At 42.1% G+C, this 27,927-nt stretch overlaps 1 protein-coding gene across 1 annotated transcript in view; it reads left to right on the plus strand.

The window, feature by feature from the left end:
• The first annotated feature begins 4,904 nt into the window (after positions 1-4,904).
• The window catches only part of CHST15 (carbohydrate sulfotransferase 15), a 47,762-nt gene continuing 24,739 nt past the window's right edge, over positions 4,905-27,927 (plus strand). The window contains exon 1 of the mRNA XM_064663583.1: positions 4,905-4,971. The gene's annotated coding sequence lies outside the window, so the exon portion shown is untranslated. The remainder of the gene's footprint in view (positions 4,972-27,927) is intronic.

Genomic DNA, 27,927 nt, shown 5'->3' on the forward strand with positions numbered 1-27,927 from the left:
TATCAAAGCAAAACAACTTAAATAGAGCCTGAACCAACCTAATGTTAAGCTGCTGCCTCACCTAGTTTTGCCATTGCTGTGCTGAGCCCTTGGGTGCTGTCACAAAAGAGTTTTAGGAGGAGCAGTGTCAAACCCTTGGCCCATCAGCACACATGAGCTGTTTCTGGTGCCAATTTGAACCCATCTCCATTTGTCCTCTAAATCATAACTCCCAGTTCATATTCCTTTAGAGGCTCACAGAGCTGTGCACATGCAGCAGGTTGAAAAGCTTCTCCTGCCCTGGAAGTCACACACACGTATTTCCAAAAGCAGCAGGTTTCCATCGGCTTCAAGCCTTCTCGTGTGCAGTGCCACGAAAGCTTTATGGCAATTCTGAGCACTGAACCGTTTAAAATCTATTTTAATTGATTCCTGGCTATTTCACAATTCCAGCATATTGTTAAATCAGTGGTAGACAAAAGTAGCAGGAGGTAACATCTCTTGCGTTGCTGCAGGGAGATCACATCTAAAATAAGGCAGTAAATTCTGGGTACCTCACTGCCAGAGAGATGCAGACAAATTGGAAGGAATTCAGAAGAAGAGCAATAAAAATGATTAAAGGTCTGAAGAGACTGAATTATGAGTGCAGATTAAAGGAACTTAATATGCATCACTTGGCTAAATGATGACTAAGAGGGGAATGATACCCTTCAACAAGTACATGGAGGGCATAAAGATCACAGCTAAAAAGGAACTCTTTAGGGTGCTGAAGGACACACAGCTCAGGATAAAAGGATGGCATTAGGCAGAAAGAAACTGGCCCTCAACTTTCATCATTAAGATCTAACAGACCATTTGTGGGAAAACAAATTCTGACACATTTATCTAATCAAGTTTCAATATTAATTTTTGCCCGTTCCAGGGACAAAGGCATTGTCTTCAATTAAAGACTGAGCACGAATTCCCAGATGCACTCCAGGGATGTGCCTGCCAAGAAGAATAATTCCCAATCCAAGTTGGTAAAAGAGCAAAAAAGCATTTTGAGTATTTGAAGGTTGATATACCCTTTACCAAGAGCTGAAGGATGTACAAGATACGAAATTAGCGATCTGTATTTTAGGAATGTGTCTGTTGCCAGGATACCGGGGGCAAAATGAAAGTAATAACACATTTCTTTAAAATATACACATTCCATTAATTCCAGTGAGAATTATACCAGTATTTTAATGGGAGAACAGACAACTAAGAATAGCAAATCTTCCTGCGATTTTCTCACAGCACCAACTCACAGCTCAGAGCAAAGTCTCGGGGTTGGAAGAGAGCTGAAATAGTCTCTGTGGGTGTCGGGGGGCAGCAGTTGCACGCCCTAAGCCCAGCCTGAGGCAGCAACTGTGGGACTGAGCACCCGTGTGGGGTTGGGCTGGGCTGTGTTGGGCTGTGCCGTGGCTCCGCTCGGCAGAGCAGCTCGGCGGCACAGCACTGGAAGTCCTAAAGCTGTTAAGTACAACATATATATCACCTTGTGGTTTTCCAGGCTCACTGCATGGAAACTCCCCGCACAGGTTTAGAGGTCCCCACCCAGGAAATTATTTGTTTCCAGCTCCAGCTGCCGCTTTGCTTAGCTGGGCAAAGGGGGAATCCTGAAGGTGCTCACTCAGGCAGCTCCCTTGGGCAAACTGGTAGGTCCCTTTGCTCCTCACAGCTCAGGGCAGAACGGGGACAGAGGCGTTTGGGGGAAGTTTTTGTCTTTTCCTCTCACAACCCACATCCGTTTCTGGTGGAATCACATTTGATGTAAGGATATTAGTTTATGCTGGTACCCTGCAGCAACATCCTCTGAGAAAAGCTTTGGAAAGCACTGTCTGGTGATGGATGGGAGGTCATGGGAAAAGGGCTCCCCAAAAGCAGCCGGAGTGGGAAGCGAAAGCCTCTTGAGTGCTTGTGGGCAATGAACTTCTTCCTCTGGTTTTTGACTTTGGGAGAGAGGAAGCACAAAGCAGAAATATCTGCATTTCTAACCCCTCCCTGTGAGAATAACCTGGAGATGCTGATGCTGCAATAGGCACGTGGAGGAAAAGCAGTCCCTTTCCCGGGATTAGCATCCCATTACAGCGGTGCTCTGAGGACACAATCTGATTTATTTATCCCAGAGTTAAATCTGGCTACAAATGCACAGCTCTGCTGCTGTCAAACCCAGCCAGTGGACCTCTCCACCAGAGTTTTGCCCCAAACCACAGCCAGCAGCAATGAGGAAGGACTCCCCAGCTTAAAAATCACCTTTTAAATTCACACACTTGCACTGCTCGTTGTGTGCCCAATTTTCAACACTACTAAAGGGCTCTCTCATCTTTTTTTCAGCAGATAAGCCTGCTCAGAGCTAAGAAATATATATAAACTTGTTTTAGAAGTGAGATGATCCATCATATGTTGCAGAGTAAGCATGGCAACCAGCTGAAATTGTATTTACAGAGGTGGAGGTCAGGAGCTTTCTTTTTATGAAAACCAATCTAGTCAGAGATAGTTCTACTATAATGTCTATATTGAAACCTCTTCTTTTCCTCCCTCTTTGGATTCCTTGAATCATGAGAATTAAAGTTCAGTCTTAGCTTTTAGATTTTAGGCTATTTATTCCAATTTTTCTTCCTCTGGTTATTATTACAAGAGCATGTACTGACAGGACAAGAGGGAATGGCTTCAAACTGACAGAGAGCAGGGTTAGATTGGATGTGAAAAATCCTTTACTGAGAGGGTGGTGAGGCACCCCATCCCTGGAAGTACTTAAGGACAGATTGGATTGGGCTGGTCTAGTGGAAGGTGTCCCTGCACGTGGCAGGGGGTTGGAACAAAATGATCTTTAAGGTCCCTTCCAACCCCAACCATTCCATGATTCTATGATTGTTCATGGTAACATAGTTAATTCCTCGACAGTGATTCATTATTCCATAAATATTTGTACTTTCCTCCCCATCTCACCAGGTAACATTGAAGATTGTTTGTAAGTGTCTGTGATATGAGTAGACACAACCTTTATGGAGTGCTTGGAATTTTGAAGTACCACATGTGGATACCACCATCAAGATACCTATTCCAGCTACTGGCTGGGGAGGAATAATGTAAACAGAGACTTCCTCAGGGAATGAAGACCTTGTTTTCATGACAGCTTCTCTGATTTTCTTTATTTAAAAAAAAAAAAAACGAAAAAGGAAGGGAGTATAATTAGATAGAAATCTGGCTAAGGATAATTGCTATTCAGAGCATCCCAGGAGGCTGAAAAAGGCCTTGGAGGGCAGTATATTTAACCCAGAATAACTGAATATCCGTGAGTATTTTATAAATCACAGGTTTCACCTACTCAGGGGCTTTATTCTGTGTGAGTTTTTACCTAAAACCTAGGGGACAGTCAGATGTGATCTGAACAGAGATATATTCACTGTGCTGTAGAAGATGTGTGCATGTGTGACTTTTAAAGTCTGTCTTTTAGTTATTCATATATGATCTTACAGGTGTGCAATCACCTCTTGAAATCTTTAATCTGTTTGGCTCCCAGTCATAGCTGTGTAATTTGTAAGCTTCTGTTTTGCATTTTACTATTAAGTTACATATGGTTTCACTTCAAAACAGATTTTCCCACAAATCTGTGTAAGTTTTAGATGCTTCTGAAAGTTAAAACCAAAGATGGGTTTGATCATGAAAGGAAGTACTAAAATAGAAAATTCACTGTTCTTTCATGTTTAGCTCATGCTTCATCACTTCCAACTTAGAAATAATATTGCTGAGTCTTAAACACGTGGATTTAAGCCTAACAGTTAGTGTTAGAAGGGAAATATGAAGAATTTTCCTTCTTCTGATACCATTGGCTTTGCAAGCAGTGCATTAAACCTTTTTGTGAAATGGTTATTGCTCTGTCACAGAAGGGATGTGCACATATCACATGGATGACTTAATAAGCAGATTCTACATTTAAATATACATTTATCATCATAGGATCATACAAAAGTTTGGGTTGGAAAGGACCTTAAAGACCATCTTGTTCTAGCTCTGTGCCATGGGACAGGGACACCTCCCACTATCCCAGGTTGCTCCAAACTCCATCCAACCTGGCCTTGGACACTTCCAGGGATGAGGCAGCCACAGCTTCTCTGGGCAACCTGTGCCAGGGCCTCCCCACCCTCACAGCCAAGAATTTCTTTCCAATATTTAATCTCCACCTGCCCTTTGTCACATTAACAGTTTATACATATACTCAATTTATATGTATATATTTATTAATATGTGGTATGATCCTCTTGTTTGAGAATGAGCCTCGCATTCGCCGAGTAAAAGATTTCGGCTTCTTAGCCCATGTCTGTGCTGTTGCCTTTTGAAGCCTGGCCCAGGTAGTAGATGATCTGGAAGGTGTGCAGCAGGAAGGTCTGACTCGTTCCAGCCACGGAGTCCTGGCAGCATCGAGCCCAGTCTCCTCGGGCTGACCTCTGCCTGCACACCCGGATTTGGGATGCCGGTGCCACCTACACGCCATTCGCTCGGGACAGCCTGAATTCCTTTCGGATGGATCACGAGAGGTCCATCTCCTTCCCAAGGCTCTCAAGCCATCCCACCCGGCGCTGTTGCGGCGGTGCTGGAGGACCGGGATGCCGCGGGGGCGATGCCCGGGGGAACCCCCGCATCCCGCCCCGCCCTCACCGGGGGGGCTCCCCGCCGCTTCCTCCGCGGCAGGGCGGCTCTGTCCGTGCCCGTCTCTCCCCGCCATCCCCGGGGACACCTCCGGGGACCCCCCGCCCCGCGGAGCCGCGGGGCAGAGCCGAGCGGCAGCACTCCGCCTCCCGGGCTGCGCAGCGCGGCCGGGGAGCGGCGGGGCTGCTCCCTCCCTCCCCCTTCCTCCTCCTCCCTCCCTCCTCCTCCTCCTCCTTGTCCTCCGCCCCCCTCCCGCAGGGCAGAGCCGGCGGAGGCGGCGGGCGCGGGGCAGAGCGGAGCCGAGCCGAGCCGGCGGAGGTGGGTGCGCCGGGAATCGCGGGGATGGGCGCTGCGGGAAGAGAAAGGAAGGGAAATGGAAGGGGTGCTCCCCAGGCCGCGGCTCCCCAAGTTTGGAGGCGGCGGGACTTTGCGGGAAGTTGGGCAGGCAGCGCCGGGAGCGGAGCCTCGCGGGCACGGGGGTCCCGCCGCTGCCTCCGGCTCCGCGGGCGCGGAGGTGCCCCTGGGATGAAGCCTGGGGGACACACGAGTGTCCCTGTTCTTAGCGGGCTGGGGCGCCTCGGGGCGCTGCCCGGGAGCAGCATCCCCCGGTGCTGCGGGATGGGGGTGCACGGCGTGGGAACGCGCCCCGGAGCAGGGTCCGGGGGGACGGAGCGGTGACAAAGGTGCCGCAGATGGTGTCACCCCGCCGGGCTGCCCGCGCTGGGCAGGTCCCTGCGGCCGCTGATGGCGCGGGGTGTGGGGGATTTGGGAGAGAAAACACTTGTAAAGGGGCTTTTCTGAAAGACCCATTCAATTCCGGCAGCGCATCCTACCTAGAGTCGAGCCGTGGATGGATGTTGCCTTTCACTGATGCATATTTTTAGGTGAAGAGGGGTATTTCTTAAATGCGAGCTGGTGGCTGTTAAAAATAGCTTCATAGCTGCTGAGAATGCAGGCAAGGTTCAGTGACGGGTTATTATGGTCAGAGTCTGTTAAGCAACAATTCACCAGCTGAACTTTGGCGGTGTAATACATGATTTTTTTTCTTCCTTTTCCCCCCTGTGCTGCTTCATTGTAATACTACAGCTGTACTCTGCAGTCATTTGGCTTTCTTAGACACAGCCAGATTTGTAGGTTAATAGGATGAATGATAGTATGGTTTGGATGGTGCATCTAAACACCTAGCAAACTTTCAGATATGGATTCTTTTTAAGTTTTGTTTATTATATCATTCTGTGACCTTAAGTTCCCAACACATTGACTTCCTTGCATACGACATCAGAATGCTTTCACTTCTTGAATTGTTAGCCAGCCCAAAAAACCATCATCATCATCTCCTGTAGAACAAACACGTGCCTTTTATATTTTGTGACTAAAAGAAGCAGAGCAGCCAGCTGAGCACATCACAGATTAAATCTCGCAGATTAAATCTCAAAGTTTGCTGGAACTGTTCACAAAGAGTAAATATTTTTAAGGTTTAACTGAAAATCGTATGCACTCATTTGGATAAACAAACACCTGATTGAACAGCACTGCACTTGATACTAACTGGGGAGTACTTGATCTCTGGCAAAAAGGGAAATTTCCATCAATAAAAGGTCTCAATATTTATATGAACTCTTCATATATACTTACATCTATGCTGTTTGCATGCACTGATATATGTGTTTTATACACAGGCACACACATATATATATACACTCGCTTATAAATAGTAAATATCACTTCTAAACAGTAAACACTAGTGCAATAGTTGTCTTGAAGCCTTTTTTTGTCAGTGATTAAAATGTTGTCACATGCCTCTTACCCTGAGAGCTTCTCTGCTGCTGCTGGTGCCATTTCACTCTTGGGCATTGAGTCAAGGGATTCATCTGGTTCTTCACATGCCAAAAGAAAGAAAATCAATTTGAATGCAGAAAAGAGGAAATTACTTGTATGAAGATTTAGTAGTCAAACTACCTTTTTTCGTTCCTTTTTTTTTTTTTAACAGCACTTAGATCCTGTGTCTGAGTGCAATCACTGTGCAGTTCTGAGATCAATAACAAAACAGTTTTATGGTTCAGATTTTGTAATAGGAGGGCTAATCTCAAATTCAGAGTGTTTTATTTGGTGGTTTGTAACAGGAACATTATGATACAGTGGAGATTTACATGGCAAAACACTTAATTCCACTAATGCAGTGGAAGAGAGTAATGGATTTTATCTTTGTCGCTAAACTAAAAGTAGGTACCTGGAAATCAAAGGAATGAGAAGGTTGAAGCAGACCCTCATATTTGAATTATTTCATGTGGTTTAAGTGGAAGGATGAGGGTATGTAATCCACTAGCAGCATTAGCAAGGACAGGATTATGTAGGCATAATCATAGAGATGCAAATAAGATACTGCTTATATTATATTTTAACATTATTTTAAGCAGCCTGTGTCAGGAGCTCTGTAAGAATGGGGAGTTCCAGTGAGCAAAGCTTATGCTGGTAGCCCAGGAGATTTCTGCGTTACTGAAAATGTTTTTAAAGATGGACTATGGTCTAATACTAAAGCATTTCTCAAATTATCTGTGTATATTGAAATCAAGTTGTTTGGGGGGTGACGGCAAACTCTGCCATGATCATGAGCCATTGTTAGGTGTGATGCTGCAATCCCTTCACCAAGAAGGATCTGTTACCAGATTCCTCTGCTGACTAGGAAGGGAATCTTTCTTATTATTAACTACTTTTCCTACTCTGAGTGCTTCCTCAAAGGTCCATGGAGCAAAATCTTCGGGAGCTGTAACTCAGCATTGTGTTACCATTACGTGCTGATGTACTTTCCCCAGAGATGAGCCAGCAGTGGTCTGATCTCCCCTAAATAACAGGTTGTTTTAGGAAGTTAGAGCGCCCATCCACGTTTCTCTTTCAGCACAGATACATCACTAGGGTGAAGAAAGCCGTGAGACAAGCAGGTGCCAATATACTCCTTCTCCCTCCTAATTACTCTTACAGTTACTGTATATTCCACAATCAGGAACTCCAAGGAAATGTGCTGTTTGAACATTCACTGCTACTCTGGATACTTGCTGTGGAACACTCTGTTCCAAGCATCTTAGAGAGCTGCAGAAGCTGCACCCTGGTTTAAACTGGGCTCTTTAATCACTGTCTTCAGGCTTCCATTCCTCTCCCAACCCTCCTGTTTCCCTCCATACCTTGCACAGTGAGGGGTAATTCTAGATTCTCACCATACTCCTTGACTGGAGTTATGCTGCTCAGCGGGAAAAATCCAAAGTGCTGTGGAAAAACAAGGTAGATTTCCAATAAGATAGCTTTTTTTTTTTTTCCACTGCTTTCCCCCTTAAATTAGTATGTCTTATTTATTCATTTTTTTTCGTGAAGTGCCCTGTTTTTCTTACTGACCAAGTGTGGTGCCAGATCTGGAGTCTAAATACAGCTATTCAGGAGAGGGGAAGGGATCTGTAAGCTTCTGCAAGTCCTTATCCCAAAGCAGCTTGAACAACACCCATCTCTCCACTTACACTGCAATTTCACTAAAATGAACTGATTATCTCTAGCACTGTCCACCTATCTCTTAAAAACACGTGTGGCTGCCCATGTATCTCACAGAAAACGTGTTGTAGAGTCACACTGGCTGTTTCATTTGTGTTTCCCGGGCTTGAAGACATGATTACAATTCTGTCCTGGTTCCTGGATTTGGGTTTTACATGCGAGGGAGACAGGAAAGCTCCCGAGGAGGTGGAGTGTGGCAGGCAGGGAGCAATGGGAGCTCTGTAATCCTTTGATTACACAGCTGTGCCTGACATGCCACTAAACAGCACTTGAGGGGCAAGCAGTTAGTGTAGCTTTTCCATGGAATATTTATTAATTTTTGTTACACCTGGTTTCAAGCAGCAGCTGAACGTGGCTTGTAAGCATTAGTTTTAAGGAGTGTGGCATCCGCTGAGAAGAGATAACCAGGTGATGTCCATGATACCTTGTGAGGAGAAACAGAGGGAAAAATATTGTCCTGTTGGGTGCTGGTGGTTGATGGCAATGACAAGGCAGCTGTGGTGGGGATGAGAGACCTGATGTGTTGGTGAATGTGAGGAGGAATGAGTAGTCCACAGCACACTCTGTCCCAATGCTCTACCTCTGTCCTCTGGTGGCAGCACACCAGAGGTTGTGAGATAATCACAGAATGGTTTGGGTTGGAAAGAAACCTTAAACAACTACTAGTTCCATCCCCTAGTCATGGCCAGGGACATCTTCAACCAGTCCAGGTTACTTCAAGCCCCAGCCAGCCAGGACTTAAACACTTAAAACATCCCCACACAGGGATGAGGCAGCCACAGCTTTTCTGGATAACCTGTGCCAATGTCTCACCATTCTCACAGGGAAGAATTTCTTCCCAATATCCCATCTAACCCTGCCCTCTGTCAGTGTGAAGCCATTCCCCCTTGTCCTGTCACTCCAGGCTCTTGTCTAAAGTCCCTCTCCAGCTCTCTTAGAGTCCCTTTATGCACTTGAAGGGGCTTTCAGGTCTCCCCAGAACTTTCTCTTCTCCAGGCTGAGCAACCCCAACTCTCTCAGCCTTTCCTCATGGGATTGATGCTCCATGCCTCTGATCATCTTTGGATTGGAGCAACTCTCCTGCCTGGACTCTCCACCCCCAACACATTGCCTTGCTTCTTCTCATTCCTTGATCCAGCTTCTTAGAATTCCCACAATAGTTTGAACTGGCTGAAACCCTTGTTTTCCACATCTCAGAAGTGACTGCTGACTTCCTTATGAACATGCCAGAAGTGAGGCAGTACACATAAGCTCCAGAAGCATTTTTGGTGCTCCTGGTGCAGTGAACTTTCTCCCCCTTGGTTTGCAGAAAGCCCCTGAAGTGTCAGGGATGGTGGGAGGCACGTGGCTCCCAAGGTGGCTGCCTTTTGAGTTTCAGGTTTCCTTGGAAATGAACACAGCTCTGTGTAGAAATGGGATGATGGAGTGGTATATATACCAAGCAGTACTAAATACACACTTTTTCTTCTAAAACTTAATATGCCATCGCTTGGACTCATCAAATATGCACACCATTTTATAAATAATGTGTTTTTTCAATGCCAGCTCTGTATCTAAGGTAGGTCATGCACTGTACACTGTACAAGGTGCAGATCTGTCCCTAAATAGCAAAATACTAGAACTGATATTTTTTATTTGCTTCACGCCTTCCAGTAGGAAAAAATAATTTTCACAAGAAGATATATTTTCCTGTAAAAAACCTTGATGTTCAGTGTGGGTGAATGTACCCTGCTATCTTACCATAAAATTAGAAAAACTGATGAGATTGAAAAAGACTTTTGTATTATTAATTTTTTGGCATGTATTGGTGCTTGGCTTAAATCTGACAAGTTTAAGTTAGACTGGTGACTTCTCAGGATTGCATGGAATATAGGGAAGGACATTTCTTTCAAACAATGGCAGTCATTGAGTTACAGGTGAGTTTAAAGTGGGAAGAACTGAGATCAAACAAGAGCAAAGATAAAATGTGAGGTTCAAAGTCGTGCAGAGAAAACAAGGTAAGACTGCTTTTAAAAATGAAAACCTCTGTAAGAAAGATAGAAAAATTAAAAAAGATTTATCTACAGTGTGTACTTTGGTGGTGGAAGAAGCCTGGTGATTGTAGTGTTGAAAGAGTGCTCTGAAGGTGGGCAGGACATTGGAGGTGAGTTTGTAATACTGGATGATTTCAGGTGATTGAAGATGAGAATGTCCTTACGTGCTCCACATACCCAGTTGAAATTCAGGTCTTGGAATAGTGTGGAGAAGAAAGCACTTAATGAAAGTGTTTTAGAACTGGCACCAAATTTGTAGTGACATACCAAGAAACAGGAAATACTTCTGGAAAAAGGGAATGGAAATCAGGATTCTGGATGGTTTTGCCCATAATTTGAAGAAAATGTAAAAGCCCATGTTAAACTTGGTGTGCCTAAGCAAGGATATAATGGTCCATAAGAGCCAGAATTTATTAATCCAAAGAAGAAGAAGGACTCTCTGTCTGGTGCAGCCAGGAGATTTGTCTGGGTAAATCTAGAAATAGCAGGAGATGGAGAAGGATGGTTTAATAGTTTATTAGGAGAATATCATGTAATGAGATGGGTTTGCCTGCAGGGCCAGCTCCTCACAGGGGAGCTCCATCTCCTGAAAATTCTTTAGCAGGTCTTAAAACCAACACTTCATTGCAAGTCTGTCAAATGCATTATCTAATATTCCTTCCAGGCCTCTTTGATTTTGGCTGCTTTTGAGTTGTAATTTATCTTATGACTGAGCTATGAAGGTATTCGATAATGTTAAATAGATAATGTTTAGTAAGTGAAGGGGATAATGAATCTCAGATTTCTAAGATTCTCCAGGAACTCTCTGAAAGTTCAGCTTTTCACAGATTTGTTTCACTGTGTTAGGCTGGTGATTGTGCTCCTCTTCTTGCCTCCCATCACCACTTAGTTCATTTGTAGGGCTGCTGCTGTACAGCTTGTCCTTCTGGCTTCATTGTTGAAGCCTGAGGAAACTTCCCAGGGCTGTTTCTGCAGTACATTTTGGATGCTGCTGCTGAAGTGGAAGAGGAGCAGGTTGAATATGTCCATCAGCAAGGTGATGGATACAACATCTGGTTGTAGCAAAGTGGGAATCTGTCTCCTCCCCACAGAACAAGAGGAAATGGCCCCAAGCTGTGCCATAGAAGGTTCAGGTTGGACATCAGGAGGAATTTCTTCATGGGAAGGGTGATCAGGAATTGGAAGGGGCTGCCCTGGGAGGTGGTGGAGTCATGATCATGGTGGTGTTCAAGGAACAACTGGGTGTGTCACTCGGTGCTCTGGGTTGGTGACAAGGTGGAGGTTGGTCACAGATGGGATCTGATGATTTCAGAGGTTTTTTTCCAACCTCAGTGGCTCTGTGATTCTGTGATCAGGTTTTGATCCCACGCAGAGCTGGCACCAGTTCAGCTGCCTGAAGGAATATTGGTTCCCACTGTGAGGTTGTGCCCCAGGATCAGGGACTCTCTGCTTTGTTTGTGTTTCCCTGGAGCTCTGGGCTGGGAGAACACCGTGGCATCTGGGTTGTAACTGCATCTATTGCAAGCGATAAAAAATCAGATAAAACCACTGCTGTGCATTCAAGACTGAACATAGAAATTACAGCGTGAGATGCAACGATGGGCCCTTAATTTAAAGAGAAAACCCCATGTTCTTGAGCCCTTCAGCATTGAGTGCTACAGCTTTACACCCTGAGCAACTCATCAGAGCCATTCATAAAGTAAATAATTCAGATGAAAAGTTTCATAAATTATGAAGCTCTGAAAACAGTTTCTCAGGTTGAGAATTAACTTGCCTGAGGATCAGACAAGGATAAATCAGAATGAAACCACTATTACACTTGACATTTCGTATTAGAATTACTTTGCAAAGCTATTTATACCATCTTTAAAACAGTTTCAACAAGAAATGAGATGTGAGAGGTGAACAGAAGGGAAGAGAGGAACCTAAGCTCATCCTCTCACTGAGGAAAGAGGAAATAATATGTTTAACATGAGTTGATTTTAAATACTGAAGTTTTTAACCTTTCAGAGTGGATTTTTGAACATTGCTAAGGAGATCAGCAAAATTAAAAATACACAGCATAGTTAAATGGAATAGATATTGGTATCCATGGAAATCCCACGTGGATTCATCTTGCATTAGGGTAGATCAAGAATAATTCAGCTATTGGTTTTCACTGGTGTGAGGGAGCCAGAACCTGCCTGCTCCAAATTAGGAGCACTCAAAATGTTTTTCAGTTGTTTGGGAGAAATCCAGAGCCCTCTGCTCTCCCAAAGTGTGTGGCTGCAGTGGTGGGGCTGGAAAACCTGAGTGGTGCTTGGCTGTGACACTCCAGAGCTTGACAGGGAGTAGCTTTCAGGTTAAGTCACTAACTCTGAGATGGCTTCTAATCACCTGCTGCTCATTTCTGCATCCAGCTTTGAAAACTGAGCATTCCTGAGGTTTGGTATCGGATTTGGAATGTTGCAATAACTCATTTTGGTGTAACACAGGGGAATGCATAAAAAGCCTCTGCTGTGTTTTGATAGCGTTTTCTTTTAATGGTACCCATTAAGTGGGTGTAGTTATCTATCCAGCATTCCAGGTTTTTGTCTTGCTGTGCTAGTATATTGTATAATAAATGAAAAAAGACCCCAAACACTAAAATGTACTATGAAAATGCAGATAAACATGTAAATATCAACAGCGATTTTTGCTTCACTATTACAATTCCTAAATTTTAAGGCTTTTCATAATGACAAAATGAACACAAACTTTTATGACAATGAATATTTATGTGTCAAAAATACTTGCCTGTCCCAGAAACAAGAATATCCCATCCATAATCACTAAACATTTTCCACTGCAGTACCTTAATAACCTTCTTTCTGTGTTTTCAAAGATAGCAAATAATTCCAAAATAGCAAATATCATTAAGTTGCATTTAACAAAAGAATTGGAAGGTTTCAAATGAGATAATATAAATGCTGTTTTCATTCCAAATGGCAGTTCTCAGGATGAACCTCTGGCTTCATTAAAATCAATGAAATGTCTTCCTGCTGACTTCAGCATGCCAGGATTTCAAAAAATAAATTGAAATGGAATCTTAAGAAGTTTTCCTTGTGATGAGTGGCTGGAGCTGAAGTCAGTCAGCTGTGCTTTTCTGTGCATGTGTTATTTAGCTCAGCCAGGAGGTCGTAAGGTGAGGGTAATGTCTGGTGGGGATGAGGGAATGTGAAGAGGAAATAATATTTCTCTTTGAAATCATCTATCAGTAGCTGTGTTATCCCTGAGGTCCTCTTTTATGGAGATACTGCAGATGTGCAGCCCCATTTCAGTGCTAAGGGAAGCCAACCGTGCAGGTGGACATTCCTGGTAAGGATATTTAGGCCTTAAAAGTGATGGAAAGCCCCCAAGTCCAACTCTTTATTTAAAGTATTGCGTTGCTGCAGGGCGTGGACGGGGATTTGGGCAACCTTTTGCATCCAGCCATGGGTTTAGGGACATTTTTAGCTTTGTCCTTTTGGCATCAAGGATTTTTATGCAGCAGTTGAATGGGAGGAAGGAATTAATTTGATTTAGCGATGTCAAGCTGAAAATGAAGTTCCTCCCTGCACATCCTTCGAGGAACCCTCAACGGGCTGGATTTAGCCTGCCATCCGCTTCGCTTTGGCTGGGATATTTTTGAACTTCCTCTGCTGATAAATATTTAGAGTCTGTTTATATTTCATCTCATTTCTGTTAAATAGTGCTTACAGATTTTTTTTTTCCCCCATAACTACTTATTACTGCAGAAATTGGTGTTACAAGCCTTGAAATTGCAGTGCCAGCAATTTTGTAATTTTAACTGTAGCTGACTGACAGCGTGTTTATTAATTATCCAAGAGAGGCTTATAGCTTTCTAAAAGAAAAGTGTATTTCTGGCTGCAGGAGTTTGAAGGGGAGTTGTAATTGCTTTCTGTCTGGAGTGCAGGTTTAGGTGCAGGAGGGTTGGCTGGATTAGGTGTGGCCATCGCTGAGGATCAGCAAGGTGTAAAAAGCGAAAAGGTCGTTTCAAATTTGTAAAAGTTTTAGTCACCAGCTTGCTGCTAAACTCAGAATGAAAACTGCAGCTGTTTCTTTTGTGTTTAATTAAAATCTAATGAGAAACAATCCAGAGAGACCCGAGTTGATATTAATTGCTTTGGGCGTGTGAATTCTTGGAGTATGTGAAGGTTTTCTTTTGCAAAATTCTGTACAGCCTTTTCTTACAAACTGGCTCTATTTGATTCTCACTGGTGATGCCCAGCTAAATCTTTGTGCTCTTCTCTTATCCCTTCCTAATTCCTTTTTGGAGTCTTGTTTTTGAATATGAAGATCCCGCTTGAATTAGATAACAGCAGTTGTCACCATGCAGAGGGCCTATGATGCCCAGGGGTGTCAGAAGTATCTGTGTGAAAATAAGTAAATAAAACATCTAAAAAGCTTTGCTAAGAAGCAGTAAACTTAAAAATTGAATTAGTTAACAACATTGAAATGAGGTGCCTTATTCTATTACAGCATGAAGCCACCAGATGTCACTTATTTTGTGCACCACTATGCTGGGGAGAAACATGCTCTTGGTATGGAAAAGATTAAAAAACCAAAAATGGCAACTTGCTGTAAGTGGCTTTGTTACTGTTTGTGTTCCTAATTGGCAACTGTCTTCCTTGATTAATATTTTCATCTTAAAATATATCGTATAAACTCATTTCTCACAGATCAGACAGATTTGTATTTTTTATGAGCCTTAAATGTCAGCAGTGCCATTTTGAGATTCAGTCTTTAAGAAAATAATTAATAGGCTTACTCCATTTTCCAAAGAGGGACAGTACATTTTATGGAAAGGACAGTTTTATTATTATGAACTGTTCTGTCATTAAAGGCACTTTAATGGCTTATACAGATAATTCATCTTGAACCAAGGTAAAAGCAGTGAGAGGAGTTTTAAAGTCATGCAGAACCGAAAGCAAGGTGGAAGCATGTGTAGAGAGAGGAAGGAATACTGAAATCAGAGAGCAGCATCCACTTACAGAATGATGCAGCTCATCCTCAGGGTTTAAAGGCTTCAAAGAAAAGTGGAAGTAAAGATGGACAGATGGGGATATATCTCCAAAGTGGAAAAGCATCACTTGGCACCCAATGCAAAGCTGTTTGTCCCAACCCCAAGGAGCATGACCAGTGTCAGGCAGCAGGATGAGATGACCAATTGCTCACCAGTGAGAGTGAGAAAAGGGCTCCTCATCTGGGTCCTGGTGTTCCATGGTGCATTTTTCCTCCCATTACCCGAGGTGCCAAATTGACAGGTGCAGACCCTCATCCTGCTCCATGATCACAGAAGCCTTGTGCTTATTTATTTTTTTGGCCTGTACTCAAAGGCAGCACCATTAGAAAGGGGAAATTTAATTTTCTGGACTTGAAGCAGAAAGGCTGAAGATTGAGTGATTTCCTGAAGGGTAATGATCAGTGGCTTGGTAGTGGTTTTTTGTTTTGGTTTGGTTTTGGTTTTGTTTTTTGTTTGGTTGGTTGGTTGGTTTGTTTTGGTTTTTTTTGGTTTGGTTTGGGGTTTTTTTGTTAGTTTCTTTGGTTTTTTGTTTGTTTGTTTTGTTTTGTTTTGTTTTTTCTTCCCCCTTCCCCCTCCCCCAGTGGCAGTACTGTAGTTTGTTTTTACATTTAAATGTGTCCTCTCCCTCAGGTTTCAGTTTGGGATGGAGTCATACTCACTCTGTGGATCTCATGCAGGTTGGAGGACATAAATCCATTGTTCTGAGTGAATTATGTGAGGGTTGCTCTCCAAATTATTTTCCATTTGAGTCCTCAGGAGCAGCTGTGCTGAAAGGCTACCTGCCTTCATTTTTCATCTGAGGTGAAAAATGTACTTTAACATGGCACTCACTAGCTGGAGGCAGAGTATATGACACACTCTCACCCTCCTGTTTTCTTCTGTGCTTGAGCAAAAATAAAGGTCAGCAAAACACTCCTTAACTAATAAAAAAGGTGTTGGCTTCTAAATGCAGCGAATTAGTGTTTTAGCACCTCATATGAAACCAGTTATATTAATGAGGGCTCCAGTTCTTAACTGAGAGTTGTTTATGAGACTGAGGGTTTCATTTCCTCACTGCAGGTCTTGCACCATTGCTCCTGAAGGTGCCATCTGCCAGCTTTGGCCCCAAAAAGTGCTCACTGTCACTGTGGTGCAGATTCTGGCACAGCTCTGGGATGGGGAGCATGACTGCAGCTTGGGAAGCTTGGAAAATTTACTTTCTCTGTGTGTTGAGCTTATGAAAAAACTGAAATTCACTCAGATTAATATGGTTACTTGGGGAAAGTCAGATTCAGTGCTGCCTGCCTTGGTTTATTTAGAAATTGCATTGCCTGTGACTTTCTATCTTGTATAATACACTGAATTTCATTCAAAATCCCTTAGTTCCCATTTAATGGGATTCTGAATGGTGAGTTAGGAGATCTAAATTGGCATATGGTAGTGTAGGTAACAGTATTGTGTCATTTTGTCACCCACAAATTGAGAAGCACCTCTGAAAGCACTCTGACATCTGCCTTTGGGAGTTACACACCCTCCATGCCCCAAAGGTCTGATGCACATGGACCATAACCAAACTCCAAGGTATATTTGAGTGAATTCTGGCATCCCTCAAGTCTCCTGTGCATGGCATGAATGGGTACAATGAAACTACTGCATTTACTCATTTAATTAGTTTTCAGGTTGGACAGAAGGTGTAGGAAGGTTAGTGAAGTAATACATATGTTGTATTTCAATGTTCATGTTTGGAGGATACATTTTGTCTGCTCCAGCTCTGTTTTGCTGGTGTAGCTTAGCCTGTACAAGTAACCTTCAGGAGGAAAAGTAAGAATAACTTCAAATGCAAGTTTTCATATGTAAAGGAAGGAAACCCATATAATTTTAAGGTTTCATTCTGATTTACTACTATTATCAAAGTGTAATTTATAACACTGAGCCAGGCAACAAAGAAACTGAGGTATGTTATTGGCATATAATTTATTTTTTTCACTTAATGAGAAGAACTGTGAGCTTTTCTGAGTTTATAGATTATTCTGAACTTCTGAAGTCACTTTGATTATAAATGATTTGGATGCTGAAGGCATTTTTCAGGATTTAAACATGCAGGAAAATTGTAAATTAAATCAAATAGTCAGTGGTGAGACTTATCATTTCTCTTATGCAACAAGGATGGATGGGTTCTAGAATGCCTAATTTCTCCACATACTGGTGGAGTAACTGCTATAAAAGGAGCAGGATTGGCTCAGTTATTCATGTAGTAGAATGATAGAATCACAGAATACTTTGGGTTGGAAGGGACTTTAAAGATCATCTCATTCCTCTCCCTACCGTTGGCAGGGACACCTTCCACTATCCCAGGTTGCTCCAAGCCCCATCCAACCTGGCTTTTCATTTTTTTTCCCTCAGGCCCAGAGAACTGATCCCTGGGTGCCTTCCCTTGTTGACTCTGGTTTGGAGCTCTGCTCCAGCTCTGCAAATCAGGACCTGCTCTCCTGAAGTTCCACTTTGGAGACGCAGAAGGGGCTCATCACACTCGAGATGCCAACCCCTCCTTGAAAGCATAAGCAAGGAGATGAGCTCATGGAACAATTATTTTGCCCTTATTTTTCATGGGGAGAGCACCAGAGCACTTCATGAATAAAAAACTGAACCAAAAAACAACCTGGCAGCCCCATTGTCCAGACTCAGGAGGGCTCTCACATACAGATGGTAGTGATGAGGGAGTGATTGTGGTTTAGTGGTGAAGGTGGCAGTGGTTGATGGTTGGACTTGAGGATCTTGGAGATCTTTTCTAACTGTAACAAGATTCCATGATAAGGCTGCTGACTCAATGTTGGAGCTGTTCCTGCTGGAGCCAGGGCAAGCAGAGCTGATGGGGTGTGGGCAGCCTTGCTCTTGTGGGAGCTCTGCTGTAGAGGACATGAGGCAGGGTGGAGGGGTTGCAGTGTCCAAAACTGCTGGTGAGTCACATTCCTGAAGCTTTGATGGAAGATGTGGCACTTTTCTTGGCACTGTGTTGCATATTGCTGTCCTTAGCTTTGGGTGTGGAGTGATCTTTGTAGAAGACAATGATTGATGTGGCTTTTGGTGGCACCTGCTGTGTTTTCTTAAGTGTTATTGAGGGTGGAAAGTGGTAAAGGAGACTGAGCATGGGCCAGCATCTACAATGCCTTATTTCCAAAATCATACAGCTCCTTTTGGTGACCACTACAAAACCACCTGGAACTCAATAACTCTACTGTTATTGGTAGAACAGCTCAGTACAGACCCATTTTCCACATTTCTCTGGATCTGAGGCACTAACAGGAGCCTTGACTCTGGAGCTGCAGCTTGATGCATCATCTGGACTGAGCTCTTCTGTTGACAAATACAGTTGATTTCTCTACAGTTATCTGCTTTATAATATACATATTTTATTTATCATTGTTTTATAGTAGCTATGTGTCACTTTTGAGAAATGAGCACTGCTTTCCTAGAATGCTTGTGTTGTCACTTATTTGATAGGGCTTTAGGAGCTTTCCTTAGTGTTATTATTTATATTATATAGAAGTGTTTTGAAAGAATAAATGAGCTTCGAAGCCATCTCTTGCAGCCTAAGACACCCTAGGAAGATTTTATTTCACTGTAGTCCCTGCTGCAGACATATATTAAGGAAATTCTAGTTTATATCGCATTGAAACCACCCTCCAAATGCATCTGTATGCTCTTGATGCCATCTTAGTCTGAGATCTTGGAATGCATTAGCTGCCTAAACCAAATTATTACATTAATCTCATGAAATCAAAGATTCATGTCTTTGACTCAAGGTAAACACTATTGGCAACAGAGAAATTTAGCAGATGGAAATGCATTTCAAAACTTGAGAGGTATTTTGCTGGAGATGTTTTTTTGGTTAGATATGTTATTTCTGCTAAAGTTGGAGTGATAAGTCCTCACAAAGTATTTTGTGGGTTGTATTCTGGAGATGCTTCCAGTTCTCTGCAGAGTTTTATAATGTTAACACTCTTACTTCCACTTTTCTGCATTAGAAACTAAGTTTTTTTGGTTATCATTAACAGCCATACATCTGTTCTTGAAAATCGGCTGCCAACTGCAGTTGATGGAATTGGTGTCACTTCAGATTTCTTCTGTGAATTGCTTCAGCAAATGGTTTATTTCAAGAAGTGGAACCTGAGCTCAGAACTGGGTCTGATTTCAGCTGCAATGCCCTGTAGCGACTCTGTGCCCTCCTCTCTTTGCCTGGAACCAAATATATCAACAAGCACTGCTGTTTGGAAATAAGACCTCATTTTACCTCCCACTGTTCAGTTTTGAGTTGTGCCCTGCTACACAAGGATTTTTGATTGGAGTGAGAGGTTTCTGGCCAGGGCAGAGCATTTGAGAACAGTTGTTCCCCCTTTCTCCTTAGAACTATGTTCTCTGGGCCATCTCAGGAGGTGCCTGGCCTCAGGCATCCCTGTGTAGCACCCAAGAAATGTTCAGGCAGGGATCAGTAGGGATCACCTACTGATTTTACCATCATGATTCACCATGTTATCGAAATAGCATCAAGAGCCATTATATTTTTGAGAGACTGGGGAAAGACTGCGACATGTCCTCTTTCCTCTAATAGTGGAAATCAGTAAATTAAGATATTTGAATTTCTTTGGAGTTTGTGATAGAAGGAATTAGGCACTTGTGCCACCTGGGACCTCCATCAAGACTGGGAATTTATTATTTTTTTTTTTTTTCAATTTCTCACAGCAAGACCCTAAAAAGTGAATTTTGACCCTGCTGCAGTTTAAGCAGAGGGAGAGTGGAAGGTTAGTTTGGGATAGTCTCCCTACAACAGAAGTTAAATAATTAACATATCCATTGGAAAAAAAAAAAGTCTCTTGGAGCACTTGCCTCGGATTGCCTCTGCCCACAAATAAAGACCATCTAGTTTGCTGGGCTAAATGTTGTCTTTATATTACAGAAAATGTTGCAGAAGAAGCAGGGTGTGAGGGAGTGCGTGCCAAATTTCTCTTGGTACATTCATCATTATGCAGAGTTGGGGTTTTGATTTTTTTTATTTTTTTTCCCCGCTGGTTTCTTTTCATGGAAATTCAGTAAAGAACGTTCTCAGATTTTTATCCTGTTTGTTTGCAATCTGCAGGCCAGCTTAAGTGCAACGTAAAGCATGAAAAGGTATTTGTGGTTGTGTTCTTTCCGAGTGGAAAACAAGTAAACTGAAGCCAAACACGGGTGAAACCTGCAGGAATACGGAGCCAAGTCAGGGCAGGGAACGACTCAGTGGCTGAAGAACAGATTTATCTTGTTGTTCTGGATGTTACAGTGTTTACTTACTGGGCTCCACACATAGCATAGATTTTTCCCCTTTTGTTGTTACTGTTTTAAACTGGGGTCTTTGTGCAGCTGCAAGATTCCTGGGCTAGATTTTATCATGTTATGGAAATAGTATCAAGAGCTGTGATATTTTTGAGAGGCTGGTGAAAGAGTGCAACACGTCCTCTTTCCTCTAAGAGTGGAAATCAGCAAATTAAGATACTTGAATTTCTTTGAAGTTTGTGATAGAAGTTTTGTTCTTTAGATGTGATGATCTAAAGATAGGAGAGGACAGTAATGAGTGTTTTAATCCATTATCAAATGGCACTGGGTTCCATATCGAGTGTGTGCTCTGCTAACAACATGTATCTTTATAGGCAACAAAATCCAGAGTGTAAACTTGCAGAAATGTCTTCACAATAATGGTATTTTACAAGCTGGTTAGTAAAAATGTCTTGCACTTTTGTGTGGTTAAAGAGCACGTGCTACAGATGAGTGATGGAGCCAAGTCTTGGATGAAACACTTAGGAATAGTGGTAGGAGACTTTGGAAGTAAATGTTCTCGACTTCTGCAGAATAAACACTTTTCTCAGAAGCTGAAAGCAATATAATGATACTATGTCAGAAAGGTTTTACTTAATTAGGTGTAGCCAGAAGCTACCTGCAAGAATTTTATCTGGTGGTACTGTGTGACTCTTCCAGAGATGACTAATTAGAAATTTTTTTACACTACTTAGCTCTGTTTTTGGGTTCTGCACTTCAGACTTTGAGTCTAATTCACTCTGCACAGACCTGTGGTTTCTTGGTTAATGGGCTGAGGTTTATCTGATGTGTCATTGCTTAAAGAATTAAAGTTGCTGAACATTTATAAAAGTTACTACTAAGCTTGGAACGCGGTTGTTTTTTTAAAAGGACTGAAACAAAGCCCCAGTTTTGATTTGGCATCAATGAATAGTTTTAGTTGACTAATTTTTGTTTGAATTTACAAGAAACTTTAACGACAGACTCTAATGCTGAGTTTGTCTTTTCAGGATGCAGCTGTGTATGTTTCCTTTCACCCACTCAGCACTAGATGAAAGATGAAATGCTCTATTCATGAAAAAACACTTCCATGGTACTTATGTACGGATGAGACACGTTTTTCCATCCATTTTAATGTATGTCTCATGGAGAAGGTACCATATATGAGTCATAAGGAAAAAAAAATTCAGATGACTGCGTTAAGATAGTAAAGTTTATGGAGAAAATTCTGCTTGGAGGTGGAGGAAAATCCCTTCCCAGCCAGTAAAAATCAAAGGAGCAGCTGTTACGTTGCTCTAGAATTGTCACAACAATATTGTGTTTAAAGCAAAGTGAAGTATCACGTAGACTGATCCCCTTTCAGAAAAACTGCTTATTTATGAAGTGTGAAGGTGTATCGAATGAATTCTAGCAGATACCACTTGGTTGCATTTTTGCATGTAAACCATTTTACCACACCATGAGATAAACAGGCACTGAAGGCATTACGTGATGCATATTCTATTTATTCCATACAATGTTATTCATCCCTCAAAAGCAGCCTCAAATTAGCAGCTGATCTCTCACAACCCACAAGATTTAGCAATTTGTACTGCATCCCCCTTGCAAAGTGGCAGAAAGTATTAGAGATCAGATGGTGGAAAGAATTTGTTTCTCACTTTAAATCAACCTGAGGCAGCAGCTGCTAAAATCAAGTAAAATCAAATGTGTAAAAAGAACAAGATGGTAATCAGAGTAACATAACTGTGAATGCCCACTATTTTTGCAGCATGTCGAGGCTGAAAATGCTTGGCAGGACATTGGAAATACTCTGAGAACGTTTTTCTCCCACGTGCTTGTTCTGGATCAGTAATCAATGCAAGAGACAAAGACCTGGGCTTAAAATAACTCTTCAGCACTGAAAAGATTCTTTCCTGCAAATCCAACTGTGCTACACCAGCCCTCCATCTCTTCCTTGAATAAGAGTCAGCTGGCACACTGAATGGGAAGGTTTATTTTCCTTTAGCACAAGGAGGCTTTGGTGTTCACCTCCCCAATCCTTAGAGGTGTAGATGGCATGTGCTTCAATCTGAAGCAGTAGCTTGAACCTCATGTTGTGGCTGACACAGAGAAATCGGCTGTTCAGAGCAATCTCATTGAATCGTAGAGGAGTTTGGGTTGTAAGAGACCCTAAAGACCATCAGGTTTTACCCCCCTGCCATGGGCAGGGACACCTTCCACTAGCCCAGGTTGCTCCAAGCCCCATCCAACCTGGCCTTGGACACTTCCAGGGGTGGGGCAGCCACAACTTTTTCTCATGTTCAGGTAAGATGACGAAAGTGAGCGTGTTACCCTCACCTAACTGAGCTTTGCATGAAGGGAAACCCACGTTTCTATTAAGTTGCTCCAGAAGAGCTGTTTGAGTAAATTGCAGCGATATCTTTCCAGAGACTCAAACAATGAGCAGGCATGGGAGCCCGAAAATAAAGCAGGATGGACAGCTGAGAGAAAGAAACAGGCAACAAAAAACCAGCTGGGTTTGGTACGTGAGCTCTGTCAATACCAGACCCATTCTTTGCCTCGGGAGTTTTCTGAAGATAAGTACTTTTTTATTTCTGATTACAGCCTGACTGAAGGGTGGATGGGAACTGTATTTAGAGATGATATTTTTTCCCACCTTCCTACCCCCAAACCTCCTCAATTTGTTTGATAAAAATAACTGGAGTGAAAGAGCTTCATAACAGATTCAGCCTTCATTCTTCCTGGTTCCCTGTTGCATTCGTACACATAACAGGAATTTGGCTGACTTGTGGGATGATAGTGGGATGTATTCCTTGAAAGAGCAGGTAGGTAAAAATTTCTATTATTATAAACTATTGTGATACCCTGTGTTGGGAATGAAATTTCAACAGATGTTTGATCTTATTAAAAATGTAATAAAAACATCTGTGGCAAGACCAGCTTTATAAAACATCTACTTTCTGCACCTGAAGCTGTAGTTCAGGTGATCCCTGTACCTTCACAGGGAGCTCTTGGCTTATTTTCCTTTTTCTCTATATAACAAAAGGAAGTATATAGGGCAAATTTATAATGACGAATTCTCACTGAAATTAAATCACTGAATACATTATTTAACCTTCTACATCTGCCTTTATCTTATTTTGGCATTGGTGTTTTTCTGGACATGTAAGAAAATACACTTAGGAAGGGGTAAAAATTAAAATAACTCCCATTAACTTCAGTATTTTATATCTATTCTGGCTCTCAGAGATTTGATCATTTTAATGAGGGACCGAGTGGTTTTTGTTAACTAGATGTGATTTCTGGTTGTATTTTGAATATCAGAACTCTTTAATCTGGTTCCAGATTTCTGAGAGAGGAATCTGTGAGCCCCACATGATGGATGCATTGGTTTACCACTGTTTCCTTGGAATGACCTCAAGGACCATGCAGGATATACTGGGAGGTTGCTCACAGTTACTGGGAGGGTTAAAAATAAAGATAATAAATTTTGACCATGCTTAATCATTTCTGAAACTGGGTTAAAGTGGCTTTTTATGAGAAGAAATGCACTGGAGTACTTTATGTAAAGACACGGGTTTGGTTGTTGTTTTTTTTTACAGTTTGCAATTTTTTCATAGTCAAGATAAATCTGTCAGTGATTCTGTAGCAAGACACTCTGTGAGATGAATAGGAACTAAGTGAAGGGAAAAGATGAATTGCTGGAGATGTTGCACATCCTAGACAGCAAGTTTTGATCAAGAGTAGAGAAGCCAGTGTGTACCACAGGCAAAATTCTGCTCTGAGCATCCTTATAGATGCATCAAAACAGGACTTTGCTCCGTGTTTGTACAAGAAGAAAGATTTAAAATGTTGCTGGGAGCTCTGCCCTGACACAGGGGAGGGATTCGTGGAGCTTTGTGGTGGCACAGGTTGGGTGGCTGCTAGTGGTGCTTTTTATTTTTTCTTCCAGGGTTTTTGGATCTTTATTTCTGGAGAAGTCACTGCAGTGCCGATGCCCCAAATCCCTACAGTTCCATATAAATCTTGAGTGGGAATAGCTTTTGGAAAATGACTTTATGTGGATCTGAGGCGGGTGTTGCTGTGGTGGAGCTGTTGGGGAGATCTCATCCCAGCCTTAAATGTGGAGAAACCAGTTTGTTATCTTCTAAACCTCTGTGCTAGTTTAGATCTAAAAGGGAGAGTTTAGCTCAGAGTTTATCAGTAGGTCAGAGGTTGTCTGACTTTTATCCTATTTTATTTTCCTGCCTGCATTGTTTATTCTGCAAGCAACCCAAAAATAAATGATGAATCTGAATCTAGACTTATTTCAATCAGATAAAATAGAAAACAAGAGTATGGAAATAATTATATACAATTAGTGGGGTTTTTTTTCTGCTGAAAAATAGTTTAAAAATGGGTAATATCAAGATTTATCGTTTTCACATTTTCGAGGCAGATCAAACAATAATATCAAAACATGTGGATGTGGCACATCAGGAGTACAAGAAGCTGGACCTTGGTAATTTCCAGGAACCTGCACAAGACTTCAGGTGTAATAACAGGTTTCTGGGGGAGGCCATGACCCTGCTGTAGCTGATCCAGGACAGGGAGCTCCCCTTCCCACTCCCCCCCTCTTTTTTCCTTGCTTCCAAGAATCTGTTTATTCAGGCAGTGTTTATGCCTTAATTGAGTGGTGATTCAATCTCAGTAACTATTTCCTGAGCATTGCAGCACAAATAATAAGAGTCATCCTTATGTGATTGAAACAACCACCCTGATGCTGATTTTAGGGGAGTTTGCTGAATTATTTTTTTTTTTTGCACATGGAGCATTTCGTTTGTTCCACTCTTGCATTTTCTTTGGGAGTATATTGATGAGGAAGGAGCAGATTGTGTTTGGATTAGATGTTGAGAAAGAAACCAGCTGGGTTATGGAAGAAGCCACAGTTGTTATTTAGGCAAGACTGCTGATTCAGTGGGGATTCAGGAGGTTTTCTTTGGCTTTAAGAAGCCCCAGAACTGGGTTCTTTAAAGATTATTTTATGTTTGGACAAAAGTGCAGCAGTTGTTCAACAGGTTGAACGTATAATTATGGGTCGTGACCACATATTCCCCCTTTGAGAATGTAGCTGTTTTCCAACTGATTGCCATGAAAATGGTTGTATTGGGTTTATATAATTTCTTGGGAGTTGCATTTATTGATGATTTTTTTAAAAATTAGGGGGGTTAAGTAAATAAAGGAGCTTTACATAACTTCAGTCTGCAGGAGGTTGCTGAGCTTTGTAATGAGTCCTGTGACTTTTCTAAATCACTGCAAGTGCATTTTGGTTTTTTTTATTGTTTCGTTTGTTTTTTTTTTCTCTTTTTTTTTTTTTTTTTTTTACCAGAAGTTTGCAGAGGTCAGTGATTCATGATCCTCATTTATTGACATATCTTCTTTCTGGCAGCTTGCTGATTTCTCTGAGGTAAATAGACGTGAGTTCAGGCAAGGTTTATTTCAAAAAATGTTAACTTGAGGAGCCAAATGTGTCCAACAAGCAAGACAGAGAAAATCTACAATTATTTATCTCCTTTCCTTACATAATTTCCTTCTTTTTTTTTTTTTTTTTAATTTAGCTCAGGTTTTATTACTTCAACTGTTTTTTTATTGTATTTAAATGGTACAACCTGCCCACTAACAGGATGAACTTCCTCCCTCTGTACAAATACTTCACTACACTTGTACAAATACTCTGGCTTGTTCTGAACAGATGGTGTCTAAGAGCAAAAATCCTTGTGCTGCCTGTAGTCTGGTTCAATTCAAATAATTTCCAGTAAGCTTGATAGCTAAAAAGTGTCCATAATTGTAAAGTTTTGCGGGTTTTCTGTGTCCAGAGTCATAAATTTATCCTGCATTGGCTAAAAAATTGCTGTTGTACAGGGACAAAGCTGGTCCCTGTTGCTGTGGACGAGGTTGTAATGGGTGATGGAGGAATGGAAAATGAATTACATGGTTGCACTGCATTGCTACTAAATATTTTGGGTTGGTTTTGGTTTTTTTTTTCCCTATGAAAATGTTATGAGGATTTTACTCTACCAGCCTCACTTTGCCCTTTCATGTTTCCATTCCTCTTGATGTGAGTCACGGAAAGTTTATCATTGTACGACTGTGGGCAGCATTTCACTCACAGACCTACAGCTTTTTGTGACTAATGACAGCCTTGTCTTCACAGGAGCTTTGGAGAGTGAAATATTTCCAAAGGGAAGTTTATTTCTGGAGTGTTTGTGGAGGGCGTGGGATCAGCTTTGCGCTGAGATTTCAGAAACCAGCAGCAGTGCAAACTGAGAACTTGAATGAAACAAACCTTCCTGATTTGGCAGGGAGGGCACTTTGGCAATAAGAATATTTCTCCAGATTAGTGGAAACAATTAGGAGACTATGGATAAAACAACAAAGCTATTACTTGAAGAATGTCATTAGATATATTAAATTAGAAGCCATGTGCTCCTTCAGAAATTACTGACCAGATGAGATCCAGCAGTATTCTCCTTTGCCTAATCTTTTGCTTGTTTGTTTTTTGCTAAAGGTGTTTAGCCTTATTTTTATAGCATCTGTAGCTTTCAAATGAAAAAAAGAAGGGAGGCAAGGGTTACCTGCTGCAGAGGACAGATTCCATGTGTCTGTATTGGGTGATGCTTCAGCTGAAGTGCCTTCTTGTGATGCAACTACTTCTGATATTGTGGATAAATAACAAACATCACAACTTAGAATCAAAGAACCATTTGTGTTGGAAAAGCCCTCTCAGACCATGGAGTCCCACCATCCCCCCAGCACTGCCAAGGCCACCACTAACTCATGCCCCAAGTCCCATGACTTTTAAATCCTTCCAGGGATGGTGACTCCACCACTTCCATGTTCCAGTGAAAAATTTTTCCCTCATATCCAGTCTAAACCTTTCCTGTCACAACCTGAGGCCATTTTCTCTTGTCCTTTCACTTGTTACTGGGAGAAGAGACTGACCCCCACCTGGCTCCAACCTTCCAGGCAGCTGGAACAGAGCAAGAACAGGAAGCACTCTTGTGTTTCCATATATTAATAGTTCTGGGGTTTTTTTAAATTTTAATGGGAAGTAATAGGATTCCTTGGGAAAAGAGCCCATTTTCTCTCAGCTCTAATAAACACATCAACAGGCAAATTCTTCAAGTGATGCCTGACTGGAGGGACAATAGGAAAAAGGACAGAAAGAAAATAGAAGGTGTGGTTTGTGAGATGTGGAGCCTATTTGGGGGAGCTGCAGCTGTGGGACATTGGCTGGACTTCATCCCATCTCACCTGAGAGCTGAGGAATTATTTTCTGATTTGCCTTAGACATCCATATTTTAGACTGTGACCTAC

This window comes from Pseudopipra pipra, chromosome 8 (genome assembly GCF_036250125.1).
Source record: "Pseudopipra pipra isolate bDixPip1 chromosome 8, bDixPip1.hap1, whole genome shotgun sequence".
Taxonomy (NCBI): Eukaryota; Metazoa; Chordata; class Aves; order Passeriformes; family Pipridae; genus Pseudopipra; species Pseudopipra pipra.